The sequence below is a fragment of the Vespa velutina genome, chromosome 6 (assembly GCF_912470025.1).
Source record: "Vespa velutina chromosome 6, iVesVel2.1, whole genome shotgun sequence".
NCBI classification, from domain to species: Eukaryota; Metazoa; Arthropoda; class Insecta; order Hymenoptera; family Vespidae; genus Vespa; species Vespa velutina.
The window spans coordinates 4,989,613-4,997,112 of NC_062193.1; the positions used below are offsets into that span (position 1 = coordinate 4,989,613).

Genomic DNA, 7,500 nt, shown 5'->3' on the forward strand with positions numbered 1-7,500 from the left:
CCCCGCCCCCTGTGGTACTTGGCCCCGCCTCCGGCTAGTTTAGCTCCGCCTCCTACTAGTTTAGCCCCGCCCCCTGATGTACTTGGCCCCGCCTCCTACTAGTTTAGCCCCGCCCCCTGTGGTACTTGGCCCCGCCTCCGGCTAGTTTAGCTCCGCCTCCTACTAGTTTAGCCCCGCCCCCTGAGGTACTTGGCCCCGCCTCCTACTAGTTTAGCCCCGCCCATGAGGTACTTGGCCCCGCCTCCGGCTAGTTTAGCTCCGCCTCCTACTAGTTTAGCCCCGCCCCCTGTGGTACTTGGCCCCGCCTCCGGCTAGTTTAGCTCCGCCTCCTACTAGTTTAGCCCCGCCCCCTGAGGTACTTGGCCCCGCCTCCTACTAGTTTAGCCCCGCCCATGAGGTACTTGGCCCCGCCTCCGGCTAGTTTAGCTCCGCCTCCTACTAGTTTAGCCCCGCCCCCTGTGGTACTTGGCCCCGCCTCCGGCTAGTTTAGCTCCGCCTTCTACTAGTTTAGCCCCGCCTCCTGAGGTACTTGGCCCCGCCTCCTACTAGTTTAGCCCCGCCCATGAGGTACTTGGCCCCGCCTCCTGCTAGTTTAGACCCGCCCCTGGAGTACTTGGCCCCGACCCTTGTGTATTTAGTCATTTTTTCTCTCTCCTTCTTAGACTCTTGTAGTACAAAAGAAGTTCTAAATTTCAGGTAGAAAGACTTTAAATAGCCTTATAAAAATTTAAATCGTCGTTCGTCTCATCTTAAGGAATTCTTTACGAACAAATGTTCCAATACGCATTTGTTCAAAAAGATATATAAAACAATCATATCATAACGATTGAATTGATAAGAATGATTTTATTATAAATAATATTATGTTTGAAATAACATATTAATTTCTTTTTGTTTACCGACAAGTGTAGAAAAAAGAAAAGAAAAAAAAATATTTGTTCGATTTGAAATCGAATAAATATTTCATTGAAAAGCCTTACGTATCGTATTAGAAGGTTTATCTGAAAAATTCTTGGCTTTGTTTGAGCAACGATATTTCAATGAAACATTTATTATTCGTTTAAGAGTGATTATTGAAACAGAAGCTTTCCTCTTTTTTTGTTTTCTTTATTATTTATTTATTTATTTATTTATTTTAATTTGCATAAAGTTATTTATACAAGTAAGAAGTAAAAACAAAAAAAGAAATTATTTTTCGAGGAAACAATTTAACGTGAATCATTGTAAAAATTTATTATACAAATAAATGAAAATCCTTGAATTAAAAAGAAATAAAAAAAAATTCTTTATAATATAAAATTTTCTAAAAGATATTAATGAATGAAAATGAAAATTTTAAAGTCCTGAATTTATTAGCACGTCGGGGTAGACCAAGAAAGTTCGAAAATATTGTATTGACACCACTGTATAAAAATATCAGACAAATTACAACAGCAAAATTCAAGGACATAAGTGACCTATTACGATATATACCACCGGAACATCATGATTTCTTCAAATCCCTTTCACACATACAAAATCTAGATGAGTAGTAAATTGTTTTGTAATAAATTTATGTTTGTAATTTTGTACGTTATGTAGTTAAAAAATGTTTTGAATCGCATAAATTATGTTTTCGAAGTGTTTTAAAGATATGTAAAATAAATTGAGTATCGTTTTTTTCAATTTGAAGCATCTTAAATTATGTTGAATGGATTTGGGCACCTTCAAATTTTATAATGAATCTGATTGTTAATTTTGAAAGTGGCCTAACTCCATTCTTGATAAGAAAACGCATATTATTCACTTAATAATTGTCACTATTTTAATAGGAACTATAAATTTAACACCCTTAGATACACTTAAGTAGTATAACTCATTAGTATCCTATACGTATATTTTTAAATTCATTGAAACGCAAACCCTTAAATATCTCGATTTGAAGATAAAAGGAGTTAGACCACTTTCAAAATAAACGGCTCGTATATATATATATATATATATATATATATATATATATATATATATATACCTGTGTCTTATATGTTTTTTTTGTATATTTGTGTGCATAATATAATATAAATTTTCAAAATGGCATTCATTGGTGAAAATCGAGCAATCTATTGGTAGCCAATATTTCGCCTTTCACCTTACGACCGAAGAGAGTTTAGCGACGTGTAACCGGCGAAGATATCGCCGTGCAAGAATTACAGCGTGTGGGCAAACAGGCCGGAGGCTTCATCCGCCCACGCCTCTTTCGCGTACGCCATAGAACGCAAAGCGAACATACAGAAAGAGAGAGAGAGAGAGAGAGAGAGAGACGTGTCCTAACGTTCTCTTAGACGCGCTTCTTAGAGACTTATGCATGGACCACGGCGCAACCTATGAATGATATTACGGTTTGCGGTTGCTTCACACCCGGAGAGACTAGATCTCATCGCATTATCGTCACCTTCTCTGAAAACCGGACTCTCTCTCTCTCTCTGTCTGTTTGTCTCTCTCTCTCTCTCTCTTTCTTTCTCTCTCTCTCTCTCTCTTTCTCTATCTTTATCTCCTGCGAACTAACGCGAGAATGTAGATATCTCTATGTACGTAAGCTAATGTATATATACATACATACATATATATATATATATATATATATATATATATATATATATATGTATGGTCTTCGAAGAAAAATTTTTCTTACCATCCAGGAAGAACACCAAACGTGTTCTCCAAAAGCCATTCTCAGTTAGTTGGTCTAACTAACGGATAAGCTTAACTTATAATCGAATGATCTTACCGTCGGTATTTTTCAATTAAAAGTTAGATTAAAATTGAAAATAATGTTTATTCATGTGACAATTAAATTTCTATTTTATTTATTTACTTTGTTCTTTTTTTTCTCTCCTTTGTTCTTCTTTTTTTCTTTTTCTAAATCTTTCTCTCATTACAACGATAACAAATGAAAAAGAAAGATATAATCGATCGATCGATCGATCGATCAATCGTAGGAAAACTTTCACAACTTTTTACGTCAAGAATATAGTTGACCTAAAATAATGAAGAACTAATATAAACGTGCCCTTAAATTTTTACGTTGACGACAATATGCTATAAATTCTTTTCGCGGCCATTAAAAAACGCGACGTTAGTTTGTTAGAAGGAGAACGTACAGTAGAGACTCCCTCTCTCTCTCTCTCTCTCGCTCTCTCTCTCTCTCTCTCTCGCTCTCTCTCTCTCTCTCTCTCTCTCTCTCTCTCTCTCTCTCTCATATCAGATTTTCACGCGCCCATCGCGCGTTTTCGATCTAAATATACACACACGCATCCTTCTCAATCTCTACACTCTCGAGAACTCTTTTTCGTTTTCTTTACACTCCTCCTTCCGTATACCTATGAATAAGTCTGTCAGAGTTGCGCGAAAGATATTGGGATGAGTAAGAAAGATGGGAGAATCGTGGTAGTTTTTATCGTCTAAAGAATTCTCTCTCTCTCGCTCTTTCTTTCTCTCGCTCTTTCTTTCTCTCGCTCTTTCTTTCTCTCTATCTCTATCTCTCTCTTTCTCTCTTTACCTTTCTTTTTCCCTCTTGAAATAACTCTCGTACTTCGACGTTGAAGTAGATCGGTCTTATCGCGGTGTCAAGTAAAGAGAGCCGATAGCTTATCTCGTACGATATCGATCGACAGAGAGCGACGAAGTTATTGAAAACTAATCCTTCGTTCCACCTTTTCTCTCTCTCTCTCTCTCTCTCTCTTTCTCTTTTTTCCTTTCTTCTTCTTTTTTCCATCTCGGAACATACATATACACATATAGACGCGCGCGCTTACACACCCACTCAAGTAAGTAAGTAAGTAAGTAAGTAAGTAAGTGAGTGAGTGAATGAGTAAGTAAGTAAATACGTATTCTCTTCCACGAATGGTCTTGCACAGAGAATGGAAAAAAATATATTCAATTATTTATTCGATTTATATTCATATTTGGATAAGATAATCGTATAAATATAAAACCCGGATAAAATCGTAAGAATATTAATAGATTAGAAACTTTCATCGACTATTATCCTTCACCACTTCTCCTATTTCTTTCTCTTCTTAATCTTCTTAATCTTCTTCCACTTCTACTTCTACCTCTACTTCTACTTCTTCTCGTTCATTGTCATACTCCATGACGCGTTTGCGTGACGTGACTCGTTTATGCAAATAAGTACGATGGTAACCACGAGTTTACTCGACGCCACGAGACCAACCTTGCGCGCTATAGACTATCATTTATGCACGAGATATGACGTAGTAGTATGCGTGTATGATTTACAAGAGAGATATAACGCATGGCGGCGGCAACGGGTGGGGAGGGGGGCAGGGGGCGGGGGGGGAAGGAGTAGGTATAGGAACGAACAGAAACGAACAGAGAGAGAGAGAGAGAGAGAGAGAGAAAGAAAGAAATACAGCGTGAAGAAAACAGAGAAACTTGGGGAGGTGGGCGGTGGGAGGGAGAAGGGAGGATATAAAACCCATGCGTATTAAACCGTCCTACGAGTGTACAGGATGGGCCGAAAGTTCTTATGTGGGAGAAAAAAAGTTTCTAGACGCTTGCAGTTTATCGGTTTGAAGAAAGAAGAGAAAAAAAAAAGAAAAGAAAAGAAAAATAATAATAATAATAAAAGAATAAAATCGACCTTCGAAAGTTTCGTATTAAGGAGTAATCGATCTTTTTTTTTTCTTTTTGTTTCTTTTGTTTTCGTTCTTTTCAAATCATCTGAAGTCTCCTTTGGTTCACCCTGTAGTATCTCTGACGGGAAGATTTTTCTTTTTTCTTTTATGAAAATAGAGATTATTTTAAGAATGAACAGACTCTCTCTCTCTCTCTCTCTCTCTCTTGACGCGTTAAAATACGATTGTTAAACAAACGATTTGAAATTGAGTGATTCTTTCATCCAATATTCCAAGAAAATATTTTATTTTATTTTTTTTTTTTTTTTTTTTTTTTTTTTTTTTTTTTTTTTTTTTTATTAACAACGTGTATAACGTTAAGGACGTTCGTTCGATAAATCGTGCATAACGCATAGCCGAGTTTATCCTTCGTATTGGCTTGATAAAAACGACGTCGATGATCCTCACCGTCTCGATGACGACTAGCACGGATAAAACATGTCGACGATAAGCGTTCTCCTTCTCGCTAATAAGGTATTTGACTTTTTTGCACCCTGCAAATGGGAGCTACGCCGCAAGGAGATCCTATGCCGGAACGGAATGAATGCTGACGCATCTAACCGAGTTGCCGCCTTCTTTATTGATGCATATTTAAAGAGAAACAAAACAAAACGAAAAAGAAAAGAAAACAAAAAAAAAAGAATACTAAGAAAATCGATTCACGGAACCTCTTGTTGCCGATCACGATGTATCGATCGATCGATCGATCGAGCAAATAAGAGAAAAAGAAAGAGAGAGAGAGAGAGAGAGAGAGAAAGAAATGATTAGAAATAATGCATTTGCATCTAAAGTTTGTAATTAAACTGTTAATTATTTTTCTACGAAATTTTCTTTTCAGTATGTTTTTTTTTTTTTTTTTTTTTCTTTTTTGAAAGGAACGCAAGAAGATTTATCTTATCGCAGAAGATCACAACGAATCGATCACTGGATCAAACGATCAATCGTATGAGAGTAAAAGATATGAGAGAAAATTATAAATAATCCAATTGCATCTCGTTCTTAATTGAATCGTTAAATGTCTTTCTATAAAATTTCGTCTCCAATGCGTTTACTTTTAAAACGAACGGAAAAATATTTATCTATCGCGAAGATCATACTGGGTCAATCGATTATATATGCGGGGCTCGTCAGCTGATAGAAATCTCGCTTAAGCATTAGCATTTACGAGCACGCTAACTTCGCACATTCGTATAATAAAATAGAACGTGGTGCTTACCGACTGTACATACATATATATATATATATATATATATATATATATATATATATATATATGTATATATCGACATTATATTCTCGCGTTCATGTTCTTACCTTTCGCGCATTACTACAATGCGAAGCTGCTGCATATTGTTAATATTTGATCATGTCGAGGGAGACCCCCGCCGCCGTCTGTTGTTGTACATTTTCCTTCTTTTTTCTTTATCCCTTTATTTCTCTTTCTTCTTTTTTCTTTCTTTTTTTCTCAGTATATTTCACATTGCAAAACTCGTTGTCCTTTGAAATATCTCTGCAGTTGTACCAGGCTCTGGTTGTCGTCTGTGGATCAATAGATTGTGTTTTCGTTCGCATAAAATCGTACGCCTAGATACACAAGTACACAATTTATATATAACTTTAATTATACTCTCTATCCTAAAATTGTATTATTATTATTATTTTTTTTTTTTTATATACATATATATATTCGTATTCGGTATGTGATCTGTACCGAATCTGGATCTCTACAAAAATATGTTCGTTTAAAAAAGAAAATAAAAGAAAAGAGAGAGAGAGAGAGAGAGAGAGAGAGAAGAAGAAAGGAAAGAAAAAGTCAAACCAGACTATTCCGACTAGGATTAGAAATGTCAGATGAAATTATACGCCGAGGTTGAGACTCGTCTAATTCTGTCAATCAAGCGAAAATTTTTTCTCTCCATCATCTGCCGGGATGCGGTATTTGCGGTAAGATGTTATACCACCACCGCAAGTGAGGAGAAGGCCCCTTTACCCATAATGAAGCTTCCTTTAATTAATTTCTTTTTTCGTTCGAGTGTCGCCTTTCAAAGGCAAGGCATAAAAATCTCTTTCTCGCCTACTATCTCTCTCTCTCTCTCTCTCTCTCTCTCTCTCTCTCTCTCTCTCTTTTCATAGATGTTCTTCTCTGTCTTCTTTTTTTTCTTTTTTTTTTTTCTTTTTTTTTTTTTTTCTTTTCTTACGACTAATCGTCCTACGACTATACGAATAATCGTATACTTTCGAAGTATAATCACGGTCACTTATATACATACACACACATATATACGTACATTTGCATACAAACATGCATGCATGCATACATACATGCAATTACGCACGTGTCCTATACCTATACGTTCTTTGTCATAGAAGTGGAAGAAGGGAGATGAGGTTCGACTTTTATCTTCGATTAAGCTTAGCCTAAGTAGAGTTAATGACAGAATCCGCTTCCTGCCAGACCGCCCGCTACTCGTTGGTTGCATCTACTCATTACATCTAAGTACTCGTTCTAATGACGTCGATTACAACGATGACTTCAAAGACAAAAAGAGACACAGAAAGACAGAAAGAAAGAGAGAGAGAGAGAGAGAGAGAGAGAGAGAGAAAAGAAAAGAAAAATTTCTCTCTCATTCTCTCTCTCTCTCTCTCTCTCTTTCTCCTGGTACCAATGGCTCTCTTGCTGGTCCTTGACCTCCAGCTTTCTGTTACGAACTAACTTATCATTTCATCTTAGTTTTCCAGTCATGTCAGCTCGGCTTGGCAGACGATCCGATAGGATCTTATTGTCCCCGACTTCATCGCTCTTTATATAGTTCATACGTCTCTC

At 36.8% G+C, this 7,500-nt stretch overlaps 1 protein-coding gene and 1 long non-coding RNA gene across 8 annotated transcripts in view; one reads left to right on the plus strand and one right to left on the minus strand.

Annotated features, from left to right (window-relative positions):
• The window catches only part of LOC124949855, an 85,045-nt gene that overhangs the window by 46,442 nt on the left and 31,103 nt on the right, over positions 1 to 7,500 (plus strand). The gene's annotated exons all lie outside the window — the stretch shown is intronic.
• Positions 5,961 to 7,500, minus strand: part of LOC124949866 — a 10,222-nt gene continuing 8,682 nt past the window's right edge. For all 3 annotated transcript variants that reach the window (XR_007101185.1, XR_007101187.1, XR_007101186.1), the window contains one exon: positions 5,961 to 6,215. This is a non-coding gene — a long non-coding RNA (uncharacterized LOC124949866). The remainder of the gene's footprint in view (positions 6,216 to 7,500) is intronic.